The 18,859-nt window shown below is 34.1% G+C and overlaps 1 protein-coding gene across 1 annotated transcript in view; it reads right to left on the bottom strand.

Moving 5' to 3' along the window:
- Nucleotides 1–18,859, bottom strand: part of LRP1B (LDL receptor related protein 1B) — a 1,793,989-nt gene that overhangs the window by 835,294 nt on the left and 939,836 nt on the right. The gene's annotated exons all lie outside the window — the stretch shown is intronic.

The raw sequence follows: 18,859 nt of genomic DNA, 5'->3' as shown, positions 1-18,859 counted from the left end.
AAAACTAAGAAACAAGGGAAGATATTCAAAAGAGATGACATCTGTCACATTTTGGATCTCGAAGTGGGTGGGAAAGATCTGGAAGTTTGAAGGAGACAATCTATATTTTTAGTCCTTTCGCCCTCTACTGATAGACCTTTTTATCCTCAACATGTTTGGTGTCAGAAAAAAGAAGTGCAAATGTAAGTATGAAATACAAGTGTGATGAAGCAAATGAGGGGACTGATGGAGTTAAGGACTGAGTCGACCTTCAGGAATAACCACAGATATAGATAACAACCTACAATTATTGAGCACCTCTTGACTATGGTTTCAAAGTATTACACAGGTATACTTAACTATGAGCCATGATTTAATGGAGACATCCTATGCCAAGAATACAAAGAGGAAAAGTTTCATGGATTAGTTGGAAATAGAGTACTTGGACTTTGAATAATAAATAGGATTCTGAAAGGTGAAGATAGGGTAGAGTGGAATGCTGATGAATATTCCAAATGTGAACATATTGAGGGTTCATTCTACAGGAAGTTCCTGCTGTAGCAGAGACAGAATTCTGACAGATGAGTGACAAGAAAAATACTGCAAAATACAGGTCTTAATCAGTTTGGGCTGTGGTAACAAAAATAGTATAGACTGAGTGGCTTAAACAGTAGACATTTATTTCTCACAGTTCTTGAGGCTGGGAAGTCTAAGATCAAGGCCTCAGGGGATTTATGTCTGGTGAGAGTCTACTTGCCAATTATAGATGGCCATCTTCTCACTGTGTCCTCACACAGTGGGACAAAGAGCTTTGTGCTCTTCATCCTCTTATAAGGACACTAATACCGTCACGGGGGCTCTACTTCCATGACCTCTTCTAAATCTAATTACTTTCCCATGGCCTCACCTTCAAATATCATCACATTGGAAATTTAGCTTCAGAATCCAAATTTTGTAGGGATATAAAAACAGTCCATAGACATAAGGTTGGATGTAACCTATGAAAAGCTGAAACTAACCTTTATAGTCATTAATACTTGATCTAAGCAATGGAATGCCAAGCAAAAATTTTATAACAAGAATTGCCTGATTGGAAGGCTTCTATCTAGGGTCACTTCTAGCATAAGTATGGAAGATCGATAAATTAGGGATGGGTTCCGGAAGAAAACAAAACCAAACAAAAAACAGTGGAGACCTAGATCTCATTTGGGAGGATATTGCCTTAGTTCAGGCTTTCAGCAGTCAGAAAAAACAAACAAACAAAGAAACAAAAACTAGAAAATGTTTATGGAACTTTAATAAAACCTAGTAAAATGAGTTGATTGATAATACTCCTACATTCTGTGATGACATAAACTATTCTGGAAGAGAATGATTAAGGATAATTTATATGTGTTCTACATATTTTGCCTATGTTAGAATACTAATACTAATGATTCTGATCATGACACCAAAACACAATTTTATTCTAAATGAAAATAATAGATTATTTTATTTTTTTTCCTGTGAAACATATGTTTTAGGACTAGTGCTATAAACAGTATTATGTTTATTTTGACAATGTGATGTTAAATGTGAAAACCATTTTTGATCCCTGAAGCACAATGACTGTGTACTGCATTTATATACTTCTGTCTTATTATAGCCATTTGTTATTGGTATGTTAAAAAGTGTAAAATTTAAAGCAATATACAGACTCAATGCAATCTCTATTAAAACACCAATGACATTCTTCTCAGAATTAGAATAGTTAATCTTAACATATATATGAAACCATAAAAGACCCTGAATAGGCAACACAATTTTGAGTAAGAACCAAAAATGTCACTCTCCCTATATCAAACTATATTACAAAGCCACAATAATAAAACAGAATGGTTCTGGCATAAAAACAGATAGTTAGATAGATAGATAGATAGATAGATAGATAGATAGATAGATAGATATAGATATAGATGATATAGATATAGATATAGATATATAGATATAGATAGATAAGGATATCTGTATCTATATAGATCTATATCTATATATAGAGAGATACAGATCTATACATAGGTCAATGGACTAGACTAGAGAGCCCAGAAATAAATCCTCACTTATATGGTCAATTAATCTCTGACAAAGGAGACATGGATGAATATACAATGAGGCAAAGATAGTTTCTTCAATAAGCGGTGTTGGGAAAACTGGACAGATACATGCAAAAAAAAAAAAATGAAATTGGACCACTCTCTTACACCACATACAAAAATAACCTTAAAATGAATTAGTCTTAAATGTAAGACCTGAAACCATAAAATTACTACAAGAAAACATAGACAGCAAATACTTTGACATTGCTTTTAGCAATATATTTTTGGATATGTCTTCTCATGCAAAGTAAACAAAAGAATAAATAAACAAATGGGACTACATCAAACTAAAAAGGTTTTTCATAGCAAAGGAAACAATCAACAAATGAAAAAACAACCTACTGAATGGGAGAAGATATTCCCAAACTATACACCCGATAAAGGGTTAATATCAAAAAATACATGAGGAACTCACACAACTTAACACCAAAAAAAACAAGCAATCCATTTAAAAAATGGGCAGAGAACCTAAATAGACATTTCTCCAAAAAGGACATACAGATGGCAGGCAAATAGACATGAAAAGATACTCAACATCACTAATACTTAGGAAAAAAACAAATTAAAGCCACAATGAGATATCACCTCACACCTGTCAGAATATCTATCATCAATAAATCAACAAATAACAAAGATGGTGAGAATGTGGAGACAGGGAACCTTCGTACACCGTTGGAGGTATTGCAAATTAGTGTAATCATTGTGGAAAATAGCATGGAGATTCCTTAAAAAATTAAAAATAGAACTGCCTTATGATCCAGCAATTCCACTTCTGGATATTTATTCAAAAAGATATATGCACCCCTATGTTCACTGCAGCATTACTAGAATAAAACAATATGTGGAAGCAACCTAGATGCCCATCAATAGATAAATGGATATAGAAGATACACATACGATGGAGTATTATTCAGCAAAAAAAGAACAGAATCTTACAATTAGGTACAACATGGATGGACCTAGAGAGTATTTCGCAAAGTGAAATACAGAGAGCAAGCTGATGGTTGACAAAGGGGAGAAGGGTAGGGATGGGAATAAAAAGAAAAAAAAAATGTTGGAAAGACAAAAATAATAATAATAATGATAATGATAAATTCAACAGAAAACATAAAAATAAAATAAAAGTTCTACCTATCTCGTGCACACAAAAAACTAACACTTATAAGAGGAAAATTCATTTTTATTTTGAAATATGATTATAAAAATTTATTTATATCTTTTATATAAATGTATCATGCTTTAAAATGCGGAAATTGAATTAAAATGAGTTCTCACTCTATGTTTCAGAAAGAACTGAAAAAATACTCAGTGGTTTGTTCTTTTTCTTTTTCTTGTTCTTTTTTTTTAAAAATAATTTCTATTAACATTCTTAGGCAATTTATGTAAATATTATGTGGAAGTTGAATTATCTAGATAATTACTCTTATGCCCTTTCTAATTGTAATCTGATAGTCATCTTTCACTTAAAAAGTTAAAGTTTTCAAGTTGTGTGTTATATGCTTAGGTCCCTCAATTTCAATAATTCAGTAGGCTCACCACCTCTGTGACAGCTTCTGAAGAACTTCTACCAAATCCCAGGGGCTCCTTGGAAAGCAGCACGTAAACCAGTATTATCAAATCCACCGTAGGATAAATTGAGACCTGGAAAGTTCATATGATTTCCTCAAGGTAACACAGGGAGGAACAGAACGAGGACCATGAAAATTATTTTTTGACTATACATTCATCGCCTTCTCTAGTATTCCACTTTGACAAAAATCACTTTGTCCAATGAAGAATGACAATTTTATATTACATATGCACTCTGTTATTTCCACAAGATGGCATTTCCATGTTTTTACCACACACTGATCACCCATTCTGATTTTCCTTTGCATGTTTTAGCAGATGATCTTTTTTCAACATTGCAGCTCATTTTGCTATTCCCTGACCACTTACATAACCTTGTTAGCTCCTATATAACATTAAGCTGTCCATCCATGTTAACAACTCTCAGTTTCATATTTCCAACAGATTTTATTAAAGCTTTACTTAATGTTTTTTTCTAAATTGTTAGTAAAGATTGCAAACAAATCTAGACATGATTTAAGTACCTTTTCATTTATTACTGACTTATTTCAGCTGTCACTTCCATCTCCAAGACAATATCAACTAATACCATCTATTTTATAAGTAGACAAATAATGTGGTCTCTGTAGGATAAGCATTACAGGTTTGTTTCCTTCACTTCTTTGTTTTTATAATTCAAAACAAACAGGTTTTAGATGTGATTGAACTTTACTACTGATCTTGGAGATAATTCTTTGTGTTTTGATACTTTTAGTGGAGTTTGTACTATAGCCTTTTAAAAATGTTTTTAAATCGAGTTGTACCAGACTAAGGCACAGGTCATAATAGTTTTACTCCAAGCAATTTAATAGAAAGTGGAGAAAAGGAAAAACAATAACAAAGGAATAACACAAAAGTTGAAAGGCTTAAAAATATCACAAATAGATATCCCCACACAAGACTGACATATCAGACTACCTCAATGCTTTCTTTCCCTATTTATACAGTGATTCCTAACTTCAGAGTTTGACAGCACTGTGGAAAATAATATACATTTAAAACATCTGAGTATTAGGAGAAAAATTACTTCAAAAGCATAAAATTGAAGAACAGTATGGTTCCAAATAAGTATAAAATAGCTTTATTCCAAACAATTGGAAATAATCGATTTCTATAGATGTCAGTATTAGAAATTCAATCGGTTGGACTTAAGGTTAATTAAATGGACTTAATTTGCTATGTAACCCCACCAAATAAACAAAAACATAAATAAATTTTAAAAAAACAAACAAACAAAAAACCCCCAAAACAAAAAAAAACAACCACTAGTTTTTAAAATACACTCCTGTTTCTCCAATTTACTAATTTAAAAAGAAGTTCCTAGGTTCTTGTTCAACATATGGATTCCCAGGCCATCTTTGGAAATAATAAGCCCATAAGCTTGAGTGGTACAAAGGTAGTATGATTTTTAATCAAGTCCCCCAAATCAGGCAAGTATGAGAAACACTAAGCTAATGAGTCATTTCCTGGCATAGAATGTTCTTGAGATACATTATTTCTAAATCTGAATCTGACTGTCACCGTTTTAAAGTAAAAATAAGGATTTAGTTTAAATTGCAAAAAATCAACTCAGACTTGTCTTGAATGTCTCATTCATAAAATTAATCCTTTTGCATGTCTTCCTGTCTGCATTAAGTTACTTGAGGACAAAAAATTAAACTATCTTTTTTCAGTGCTCAACTCCCAATACCAAAGTCCAGAACCAGGTTTGATCAAACTTGATCAAACTTTCTGCTAAATGAAGGCATTAATTACTATGTATAGAAATTGCCTGTGTGAAGGTATATTTTAATGAATTCAGAGATAAAATTTAAGGATATGAAGATTTAAAAATACTAAATGAGTGGTTTGTGGTAAGTAATATTTACCCCTGCAAATGACTGCCAACAATTCCACAGATAAAGAAAACAACAACAACAACAACAACAACAACAACAACAACAACAAAAGCCTTCTGATTTTTTAGTTTCAGGTAACTCTAATGATCATATCAAACTACCAAATAATTATTATCTCTTTTAGATGTATCCTAAAAAAAATCAGTTGGCTTCCAACCAGGTATACCACTTGTTTTCTTTCCATGATTGATTGCCTTTTTAACATAACACATTATTCTCTTTCAAATAGCTAGTCCAGAGTTAACTCTTTTGTACAGCAGTTCACATGTTTGTTAAGCTTTCTCTAGTACTACCTTGTTTCCCCAAAAATAACACCTAGCCTGCAATCAGCTCTAATGCATCTTTTGGGGCAAAAATTAATATAAGACGTGGACTTATTTTACTATAATGTAAGACTGGGTCTTATATAATATAATATAATTGTAGAGACAGAGTCCCAGAGAGCAGTTTCCAGACTCTCTACCTCACATGGAAAGGTGCTGGCTCGGGGAGTAGATGGCCATCAGCTGGAACTAGTTAGCTATCAGCTGTAACCAGTTAGCCATTAGCCACTAATATAACTGCAGTGGCTACACTAGCAAGCACAGATTGCGGCTAACAAGTGCGGTTAGCAAGTGGATTGTGGATTGCGGATAATGTTTATCCTACTTCCTGTGTCGCACCCAGCCGCCAGTGAGACCGAGGTGCAGGAAGACCCCTCGTTGGGGTACTAGCGAATGTTTGCTTTTGTGTCTCCACCAGCCACCATTGAGAATATAGTGGTATGACTCCCCCATCTATGGCTCCGTTGTTGTTTCTTTTTGGCCTCACCATATCCTGTGTTCTTGTGTGGAGAGCAGGAGATGAGTCCCTGCACTACAATACAATACAATACAACAATACAATACAATACAATACAACACAATACAATACAATACAATACAACACAATACAATACAATACAATACAACACAACACAATACAATACAATAATATAATATAAAATACTGGGTCTAATACAATATAATATAATACTGGGTCTTATATTAATTTTTTTCTCCAAAAGATGCATTGGAGATGATTTTCTGGCTAGGTCTTATTATCAATTTCACCAAATCCAATTCTATATGCTTAACAAGAAGAATTAAGAACACATATTAAATGCACAATCTGGATCAGACTGCATTTTAAATTTGTTTAATACACATTATTGAATTTTTAACTCTTAAAATAATCCACTAAGATACTTTAGTATCTCCATGTAAGAGATGAGGTATCTAAGTACGTCATTTCCTTTTGTTTTTGGAATTCCTGCATGGAAATTTATAAAGATTACAACTTTTTTTAAATATTAAAGTCATAAATTCTTGAAGCTCAAATAAACATACACAGATGTTCTTAAAGTTAAAAACACTATTAATAATCACAGTAAAGCACTCTCTATAGGGAATTCTGGAATTTTACATAGATAAAGTTTATAAAAAAGCTTGATATCAAATATTTCCATATTGCATGCTGACTGCTCAGGCGGTTAATTTGCACTAATCGGCTCGAGCCAAAAGGAGAGAAAATTACAGTAACTTGATGAGTTAATTTTGTGTTTTATAGTCACAGTCTTCCTGGTTTGCTAAATGCTGCCCTCCATTTTTAACACAGTTTTGAGATGTTACATAGTCCTTGTCAAAACCAGGTGACACATTTGTGAACTGTTAGAAACCAGGGAACAAATTTGTGAACTGTTAAAATCAGCTGGAGTTTCTTCATTCATTTGTTCTAAAAGAGAAAGTAGGCCTTCTAAACTGAAGAAAGGAATAAGGAAGGCCTGAGGGCTTTCCAAATCCTTCAGCAGACTGTCCTCCTACAGACTCTTTCTCTACATTTTATTTAGAGGTATCTATGCATAATCTTTCAAAACACTTGTTATGTATTCTAGGAGTTTTCAATTAAAAATAACATAGCAGATACCTTCTCTTATACAAAGTGAGAGAAGAATGCAGCTTCACACTAGACACGTGGGAGATGTCTATCCTCTTCCTAAAAGACTGAATAAAGTATGCAATTTTTGAATATAGTCTATCATAGTCTCCAGATTACTACATCAAAGTACTTTAGTTGAAAAGAAAAACTAAACATTGCCCTAGAGAAATCTAAAGCAATAAATCAAAGTTATTTATTCATATCGTGTTAAGATTTTAAAGACAAAAACTACCTTTCAATGTTAAACCCAAGACCTTTCATTATTTTTTTTCAATTCACTTCAGGATTGCCATTAAGTACCATATTTTGCCATGTATAATGCAAACTTTTTAGCCCAAGTTTGTGAGGGAAAAATACGGATGTGCATTATATACGGGTAGTACTAATTCATATCTACATAAATGTTTTTAATTCTTTTATTTATGCTTATGAACTAAAAGTGTAACTCTAGAAATCAATAATGATGTCTGTATGCAAAATAATATCCTGGAATACGATAATCAATTTTGTTGAACTTACAACAACGAACTTTCAACGACGAACCGTTCTTGGCCTTCTATGATGTGTAAATATCGTAAATTTCTTATTGATACATAAAATTTATTGTACCTTGTATTTGTTCTTGTGTTTTGTAGTTATTTGTTACATAAAATTTCTCGTACCTAATATGCTAAACATAAATGCTAAAATTCCTTTATAATACAAAAAATAAATACCTGAATGTAAACCATAAAAATTTGAATTAAAATATTAAAACAAAAGATTTTTGTCCCTGAAAGTTTGGGCCAAAAACATGCATGTGCATATACATGGCAGAATACAGTATCTACTATGTATAAAAAAACTGTACTTACAGAGCAAGAGATCCTGAGATGAATAAGGTATTGTCCCGGCCTAAGGAGGGTCTTTCATATCACTTATCACATATCAATAAGTAAATGAGCATCTTTCAGACTGAAATTCTGTCATAACCATAACTATTCTAGCAAATGATCACCAAAAATATCTTTTCATAATTTAGAGGGGGGAAAAAGTTGCTTATTAAAAAAAAAATGCAGAGAAAAAAATATTCAATTATTCAAAGTAAGCTGGAATACTGGCGCTTTCACTTACTAGAGCTCTCCAGAGTAACAGAAGTTCTGGAAGAATAAGCATTTAACCATGAATTCCACAATTTAAATTATCCATTTTTTTCAAAGAAATACTGGAGAAGAAAAGGTTTGAACAGAAAATAGATACATTTCGTAGAGATTTGGCAAGCTTAATGTGGCATGTATCAGTTGTGATTGGTTCTAAAAATAATACAGTTAATTCTTAGCTCTTTTCAGAAAGAAAGACAAATAGGTCTGGATTTTTTTTTGTTTTTTTTTTAAGAATGGAGAGTAACTGGAAAAGGGGAACTGAGAGGACAGACAGAGAAAGAAAGGTAGAAAGAGAGAGAGAGAAGGAAAGGGAGGGAAGGAAGGAAAAAAAGTGAGGAAGAGGGGGAAAAGAGCAAAAAAACATCACATGTAGTTGTTTATTTGCTTTTCTATTTAAAGTCTGACATTTTTTAAAAGAAAATAAAAACTTCATATAATATGAAATGAGAGCATAAATAAAAGTGGTGGCAAAGAAAGAGCCAAAATTGGTAGTGAAATAAAATAGAGCTTGGTGATCTCACCACATTTAGAAACTTGTATGCACTGTTTGTATAAATTTGGTTCCCATGTCCACTGATATTTTTTAACAAGCGTCTCTTTTGTTTATTTCTCCTCTCCTCTTTTCCCCTCTCTTCTTTCCTCTTATTCACCAGAGAAAATTATAATAGCTGGAAACTTCTCTTCCTTCTCTCCCTTCAGGTATATGCCATCTGAGGACAATTTTACAGTCTAACAGTTGACTGAGAAGCACTGTATTATCTCGGCTTCTGCAGAAATTATGTATTGCCCACAAAAGCTGTAATAAAATGTATTTTTTAAAGCTCAAATATAAGATAGAATATATTATTTCTCTATTATTTTAAGCATACAGATATGCCAATTTATTTTTGTGGAGCTATTCTCTGATATTCCTCTTTCCTCTCATTTTTACACCAGATTTACAGTCCCAAGACCCTTCTTTTTCATTGCATTAAAACCTTACTTTATGATCTCACTAACCTATTTCTGCCCCTTTACAACTTATCTAACCTTTCTAGCTTACCTCACCTTTGTATTGTTCAGATTGGGCTAAAGAACTTATATATATATAATATATAATATATATACACACTTATATATGCATATATATACACATATATACACACACACATATATATATATGTGTGTGTGTGTATATATATATATATTATATATATATAATTGAAAAGGGGGAGTGGCAAATAAAAAAGACAGGAAGACACATTAGAAAGAAATTAAAAGTCAAAATAATCCCATTCAACCTTATATTGAGCCAAATATTTCCATATTTTGCAGGACATTTAAAGGCAGCTTTACTAATTTAATACATAGGGAAAGGACCCATGATATAATCTTTCACTTGCTCCTTTCTGGGTTGTCAGTCTAGTGACCCAGAATATCAAATTATATTTATCACAGTGACCACTTAGGTGTATTAAAAAATAACATTAAGGACATGGAAAGAAAAAAAAAAAAAGAAAACATTAAGTTAAGTAGCAATGAAAAAATAATGCTCAAGTCAAAATATCTAGAGAATGAGAAATCATGCAAAACATTTGAACATTTGAATGCTCAGGAAAACAATCTTCTTTGGAAAACTAGCTAGAATTATCTCAAGTTAAGAAAATAAATGAGAAAAAAATTCAACAGTTGTCTTATAAACAAATTTGCTAATGTTGACCCCTTCAAACCAGCAGGATTCTAGTAACACCTCTCCAGAGTTTAAGAATCATGGCTCATTTCTCCTTCCCCTTCCCTGAGAATGTTATGGATAAAGGGTAGGACAAAAAGATGGTTACAGCACTGTGTAGATGGTTAACAAGGAGAGGTGAGCCGATGGGTAGATTATCTTAGAATGTTGAAAAATTCTGAGATGGAAAGAACACACAAGGAGAAGAAAGGAAGTGCACTTCAAAACTCACGGCTATATTTCCAGCATTCTTGGTTTATATTTTCTATTTTGTGGACTTTCTTTTATTCTGTAGCCAGAATGATCCTTTAACATAACTATTTACTTATTCCACTGACTTGACCTTATACATTCAAGGCATACGCTATATTTTCTGAGATGTTCCAGCTGTGAACTGGCTGCAGTGTAACGATACAGTGATATTAGCTCCTGTACTGGGAGAAACTGAGACATTTCTAATAATTAAGAGAAACCCACTCCATATGTATGGATAAATATGATAGAAAATGGGACCTTGTATAATATTAAAACATATATAGATTTGCTCTCTAAACACTTTATACCAGTTTAGGTTAAATACCTACAAGAAGTTCAAATATCTAAGCCCATAAACTTCTGTCCTTTTCTTTTTTCTGACCTTGTCGACAATCCTGTAAACTTGGAAAACCCCTCCACTGCACATTTTAAAATGTAAGGTCTGCCATCAGTAAAAACTATTTGTATTATTAACCTCGTATCATTCTCTTCAGCTTTTTTGACTGCCTGAAACTTGACTCTCCCTTGAGGACCCTGGCTCTCTAGAGACTTCTCAATTGAAAGCTGTTTTCTACCCACACTCTCTCTTCTCTCCATTCCCATTTGAATCTGGAGGTTTTGGAGTTTACTGAAACTTTTAGATTATTCTCTCTCCTCCATCCTTAAAAGTCTCTACTCTTTCATCTCTTGTCTTCTGATGACATTATTCATTGTCCTTGTTGCAGTTCTATCCTGATTCTCAGGTCAGAAATTCCATGACATTTTTATTCCTTCCTTAACAGTTCTCTGAAAAAATTCCTCCTTAAGTCTTCTTTTAATACATATGAAGATATTTTTTCCAATATTTTATCCTTTTGGACCTTTGACTTTTTCTCCTCAAATGATCATGTTCTCCCTCAGATCTCAACCAGCCACTCGTATGTTTATAGTTTAGACCTTGTCATTGTCAAAATATGTGCCCTCTCTATAATTTCAATTTCCAGTATTCCATTATGTGAGCACAGCTGCCCATCTTCCCAGCTCACTTTCTCCAGTGCCTCCTCACCCCTCTAAGCCTTCAACTCCTTAGATCATTAACGTACTTTCCACTGTCATGTCTGCCTCCCCTATTCCCTTTCTTCCTTTCATAACCAGTTTAAATTCTATGTTCAATCATTTATTTACTCCATTGAATACATCCTCAGTTTCTGTATCTCTCTCTTTTGTGCTTCCATTATCCTTCATTGTTCTTGTACCCACACAGGTGAATGTGGTAAAAAAAAGAAAAAAAAAATCACGCTAATTAGTGTACATGCCACTTTGGCACAAGGATTATTTTGAGCTGCAGGTTATTAAAAAGAAGCAGATACAAGAAAAGTTCTCTGCCTCCTTCTGCTTGTCTAAAGCCAGGACATAAATTTACAAAAGTGTCTTCTCTCCCTTCTCCACCAGGAAGTACAGAAGTAAATCATGGGAGATATACACCCTTATCAGATGGAAGACAACACCAGAAGAACCTACATAACAAAGGTTACTAACTAGCCCTGATCTTCTATTCATTTCCCATATATCTGTCTTCCCACAATTTGTCACCTCTGACACTCAAGGTCCTTTTCCTTTGTCCTATCACTTATCTAAGTATATATTGTTCTTCTGCTAAGATGCTATATAAACCCAAGTTCTAACCAACCTTTGAATCACTCATCCCTAAGTTTCTCCCATGTGTATACGACATATAGATGTTAATAAACTTGTTTGCCTGTCCCTTATTAATCTGTCTCTTGTTTCAGAGCCCCTGGGGATGGGGAATAAAATGGTGAAAGGAAAACAATATTTTGCCTCTCCTAATAGTCTCATTTTACATTTATGATAACAATTTCAGTAATCACCACAACTCTATATTTCCTTTATTTATTCTGTTTCCTAATCTCTTAGATCAGTGCTACTCAAAGCATGGTTCCTGGCCTACAGTCCATCCATTAAATGTTTGCTACCATCCTACAAGAAGATATGTAGTGAAGTTAAAAGGAATCATTTGGAAAAGGTCACAACAATTTGACATAGTAATTTTCTGTTGATGGGTATATTTTTAAAAATTGGATTTGTATTTTATATGTTTTATATATTAATTTTTGAATGATCATATTTATTTTAATTTATAAACTATCATTCCACCACCTATTAGAAATCAAAACAAACAACAAACAAATAAATAATATATTCTGGTCCTTCATCACAGATAGTTTGAAATACACTATTTTAGCTTTCTGTGTGACACCCTCCCTGTGTCAAACCTCTACTACTTCCTATACTTGTTACCAGATTCCTATTAGAGAAAATAGAAGCAACTAGAAGAATATTTCCAATACCACCAGACCTCCCTACCAACCTCTGTCTGTGCTCACATAGCTTCCATTCTCTCCTGTTACTGTGCTTGGACTGCCGTTCCATGGTAGGGTACAGTCTTCCACTGTGCACTAGAGATGCTAATGTTTGGTCCGCTCCTGGACACTGCTCTAGCAGGCCTCTGCATTGTTGCCTGCATCATCAGTTTATCACTCTCTGCAGACTCTTTCCCATTAGTATGTATATATACCACTATTTCTGCACCTTAAAAAAAATACTTTAAATGCTTGATTCCATGTTTTTATAGCTACCACTTGATTTACCCCTTCCATCCCCTTCCCTAGGATGGCAAAACTCCATAAAATAGTTATTTATTTGAATTTATTGTCAACAGTGTCCTGCCTCTCATCCATCTTCTCTTGATGCCATTCCAATCAGGCCCTATATTATCTGTCCCCCAAATTTACAATTCTGATCTCATTCAGTTCTCTCCCTTATTCACTCTGCTTCAGCTATCCTGTTCTCCCTTGCTAGTCCTCAAACATGTCATGTTTCTTCTAGTTTTAGAACTTTAGCATTTCTCCTCTGTCTGGACTCTTCTTCCTCTTGATAGTTGCATTACCCACTCCTTCTTTTCCTTCAGGTCTTAAGTCAGAGATCACTTTTCCATGTGATCCTCCCTGGTGGCCTTGTTTAAATATAAAGCAGTCCTTAAACAAAATCTCCATCCCCTTACACAAAATTATTTTTTCCTATAACAATCATCACCTTCTTTCATACTGTATAATTACTCTATTGTTTTTTTTCTGTTGTTGCTATTATTATTATTATTATTATTATTATTATTATTATCTGTGTAATCTCCTAGTGAAATGTAAGGTCCACAAAGACAATAAATTATTATTTGTTTTATTCATAGCACATACACAGCAGCTATTTGAGTGGGGAGAAATGAAGCATGAAGCATGCAGGACTGGAAAAAAACGATCTACAAAACACAAAATACCATAGGTAGCAAACATTATACAGTAACAAATGAAATCCATTCTTATTAAAATCAGGAGTTAAATAAGAGTGTTTATTATCACTACAAAAACAATATTCTATTATTCATAGTTATTTCAATAAGCGCCTAAAAAGTATAAATATTTAAAAAGAAGAGATAAAATATGTTTATATGCAACTATAGAAAACTATTTGAATTAAATAGATGATTCACTAAGATGCCAGAGAACATGATAAATTTACAAAGTTTATAATATTCCCACATGTTAAAATAATCAGAAATGGAAAAGAAAAAAGACTATCTCATATGCTCAGTACCTCAGCTATAAGAAACAATACATTTAACTAATAAATAACAATACTTAGATGAAAAACAAAACAAGCCACAACTATACAAAACACAAATCTTACAGTTTTATTGAATGACTCGAAATAATCCCTGATTAAATGAAGAAACAATCATGTAAAGGAAGACAATGCCTTGTCATAAAGTGTACTGTTTTTCAAATTAATACACAAATTTAATGCAATTGCAATAAATGATTCCAAGTGAATTTGATTGGGAAATGACTTTTTTTTTTTTTAAATCTCAGAATAATAGATACTAAAAAAAATAAAAATTTTTTGAAAACTTTACTGAGGAAGAACATGTCCTACAAGACAGTAAAATTTACTATGATTCACCACATACAAATATAAACTCAAACTGGATTAAAGATTTAAATGTATAATCTGAAAGCATAAAATTCCTAGTAGAAAATATAAATAGTAAATTCTCTGACATCGCCCTTAACAATATCTCTTTGGATAAGTCTCTTTAGGCATCTGCAACAAAGAAAAACAAATGTGACTATATCAAACCAAAAAGTTTTTGCACAGCAAGGAAACCATTAACAACATGAAAAGACAACCTACTGAATAGGAGAAGATATTCCCAAATGCCACATCTGATAAAGTGTCAATATCCAAAATATATAAGAAATTCATATAATTTAGCACCAAAACAAGCAAACAAATGAACAAGCAATCCAATTCAAAAATGGGCAGAGGACCTGAACAGATATTTCTTTAAAGAGGACATACAGATGGCCAACAGACATATGAAAAGGTGCTCAACCGCACTAATCATAAGGGAAATAAAAATTAAAATTGCATTGAGATACCACCTCACTCCTGTCAGAATGGCCATCATCAATAAATCAACTAATAAAGTGTTGGTGAGGAAGTGGAGAAAAGGAAAAACTCATACACTATTGGTGGGATTGTAAGTTAGTACAGCCACTATTGAAAACAGTATGGATATTCCCTCCAAAATTAAAAATAGACCTGTAGTACAACCCAGAAATTACACTTCTGGGTATTCATCCAAAGAAAACAAAAACATTAATTCAAAAAGATATATGCACCCCTACATTCATTGTGGCATTATTGACAATAGCCAAGATATAGAAGTAGCCTAGATATCCATCAATAGATGAAAAGATAAAGAAGATGTGGTACATAAACACAATGGACTATGATTCAGCAATAATAAAAAAATGGAATCTTGCCATACGTACAACATGGATGTATCTAGAAAGTATTATGTTAGGTGAAGTGAGTCAGACAGAGCAAGACACATAGTATATGATTACACTTATATGTGAAATCTAACAAATAAAACAAACAAACAAACAAAACAAAACAAAAGATATATATAAAGAATAAGGTGATCATTGCCAAAGGAGAAGTGGGGTGGGGAAAAAAAAAGAAAGAAAGAAACCTGAAGCAACTGGAGTATGCCTAGGGAAGAGTCAGCTGAGCTATGAACTAATCTAAAGAGGGCTGTGTAAATAAAACAAACAAACCAACCAAAACGAAACTAAAGGCTAGAGATCAACCAGTGTCCTCGTAGGTGGTTATTGTATCTTCTAAGCTTTACGTGCCACTATCATTGAACAACATTTCTCTGTTATCTTGCAGACAAATAATTGGGAGACTACAGGAACAATTTAGAGGCTAGGTGTCAGAGTTAGACACACCTAAGTCTGGATGGCAGATGGTTGATTTACTAGTTGGGTTAAACAAACAAACAAACAAATCTCCCAAAATCTCATATTCCTTATCTGAGAAATGCTGGATAACAATAGCTATTTTTTCTACTAATATGTCCTAAGGTGGGAAGAGCAGTGAACATGTTGGAAAGCAGCCATTAGATGTAGTTTATGGTCCTACGTTTTGTTTTGGGTAATGGGATTATAGATGGTTATCACATTATTAAAAATCAACAATGAAATAACTAAATAAAACAAATGGGTCATAAATGAGCCAAGGATTATGTTTAATACAATTCTGTGCTAACCTCTAATAATAATAGTGATAACAATAATAGTAATATTTATTTTTCAGGGTTGTTGTCAGATTTAAGTAACATATGTGGAGTGTTTAGCACATTTTTTGGCACATTGGAAAAAGAAAGAAAGTTCTGAGTGGTCCTTAAAACTGGCTATGGTAATAGCTCCCATTAGGTAATGCCAGAGTCCAGAACTGTGGTACACACACATCAATGAAACAAGAGTCACCAGGGAAGTTTGTGAAGACAGAGGTTACAGGATATACCCCCTGAAATATCATTAAAAGTGTGTTGGGCCCAGAATCTACTTATTTAACAAACTCCTCCAGGGAATATGATACAAGTAGCCCTGAATGGTATTTTGAGAAACATAAGAAACAAACAAACATACTATGAGGAATCTATTCATTAAAAACTACAATAAAAGATGTCTAGTATCACTACTGTTATTTAACATTTTTCTGGGGTAAAAGCCAGAATAGAGCAAAATAATAGGCATAAAATTGTATATAAATCTGTACCATTATAATTATTTTCAGTTTTATTTCATATGCAGAAAACCCAAGGGACTTAATTAACAAACTTTGACAAATAAGAAGATAATTCAATAAAGTAGATAGGTACAAATTTAATCTACTAAAAGCAATATCCTCTCAATACACATATAACAGAGTTAGAAAATTTAGTATATAATAACAGGAAATTTGTGTTAAAATAAGTGTTTCTAAGGAAGAAAAACTCATTCTAATGTTTATATAAAATAAACAAAGTATAATCAATAGAGAAATTCTATAAACATTTTGGAAAAGAAAACAAAATTAGGATGTACTAGACCTGTTCATTTTTAGTATTTATTTTAAAGCTATAATGACTAAAGCTAATGGACACAATATTTAAACATACAAAAAATGACATCAAAGTATCAGGAAAAATGTAACAAAATAATATTGGCATAAGAGATTTTATTTCTATTTTGACACTCACTAGGGTGGTTATAAAATTTCTGACAAATTCAAGAACGTAAAAGAGAGATCCAAGATGGAAGATCAGATAAACACTGTGCCTGCTTTCTTCCATGAACAAATTAAAATTACAACAAAATTATAGGACTATCAACTTGGAGAATCATCTGAAGTCTGGCTGAACAAAAGTTTTATAACTAAGGATATAAAGAAGCCATGTCCAGACTGGTAGGAGGGCTGGAGATGCAAAATGGTCTGGTCCCAAACCTCCATGTGGTGGTTGAAAATCAGGACATCTCAGCCATGGAGTTTCCCCCATAGGAGTGAGGGACCCAAGCATCCCCCGCCCCAACCTTCTCAACCTGGTATTCTGGTGCTGAGAAGATAAGCCTCACAATATCTGCCTGTGAAAAAACAGTGGGGATTCTGACATTTTGGTTGGGACAAAAGGCTGCAGAAAACCCAGACATCCTCTTAAATGGCCAAAGCATAGAAGAACTCACTCGAATGCACTATCCCTGGGCTCCAGCAGAGAGATGATGACTTAGGCAGGGGGAATTGGAGGCATGCAGGGGACAGTCTGAGGTGTATGGCTTTAAAGTGAAAGCTAGAGGACAATTGCCATTTTCCCTGTGGTGTCCTCCTCCCATGTAGCCCACAGGCGGGCACCACCTTCCTGTGTTAAGCCAATCCCCACAGGCCAAATCTGAGTCTGATTAGTCTGGTTAGTTCTGCTGCTCCACCCTGCTGACTCACTGGGACCTCACTGTACCCAGCTCCCCTGACACCAGAGGAACTTTCTTGCCATTACTCAGCCCTGCCCATATTGTACCTTTTCCTGGAAAACTATTGGAGTTGTCAGAACCCAGGCATGTGGCAACTGACCTTGGTGTGCTCTAAAACTTTTGTTGAGTAGCTCCAGTCTCAGCAGTGGAATCAAACCAGAGTCTACATTAAACTGGTGACCACAACTCCTCCCACCCTGGTGACTCCCTGAGTCCCTGCCTCACACAACTTGCATACTCCCGAGGCTTTATCAGTGGCTGAATTATAAGGGAACCATAAGATGACAACAGGCCTCAGGGTATCTTGACTTTTTCCAGAGCCAATCCAGACTCAGTACTTGTAGCAGCTGTCCTTGCTTTGCAGTGTGGCTTCACCCACAAGCCTCCAACTTTAGCACAGACAGTGAACAACCATGGATTGTGTTGTAGCTCCTACCAGGTAGTCCCTGGACACTCACAGGTAGTGGCTGATATGGGTCTGCACTGGAGCTCCTCCCAAGAGGACCCAGAACCAACAAACTTGGAGGACCCACAAATGGCACATCCAAAGGGCAGTCTTAACAGACACCAGGGCCCACTGGGGAAAATCCCATTCAGTAGGTTAAGCCCCCCAAATAACAGGTTGTAAGCTGTGGATGTGGCCAAACCCTATAGCCAGTCAGCCTGAGGGCAAATCACACCCACTGATGTGACAATAGTAATCAAGGTTCAACTATAACAGGAGGACACACACAACCCACACAGGGACACTCCCGGAGCACCTGGTGTG

Source organism: Rhinolophus ferrumequinum, chromosome 8 (genome assembly GCF_004115265.2).
Source record: "Rhinolophus ferrumequinum isolate MPI-CBG mRhiFer1 chromosome 8, mRhiFer1_v1.p, whole genome shotgun sequence".
NCBI classification, from domain to species: Eukaryota; Metazoa; Chordata; class Mammalia; order Chiroptera; family Rhinolophidae; genus Rhinolophus; species Rhinolophus ferrumequinum.
This window is presented reverse-complemented; position numbering and strand designations above follow the sequence as displayed.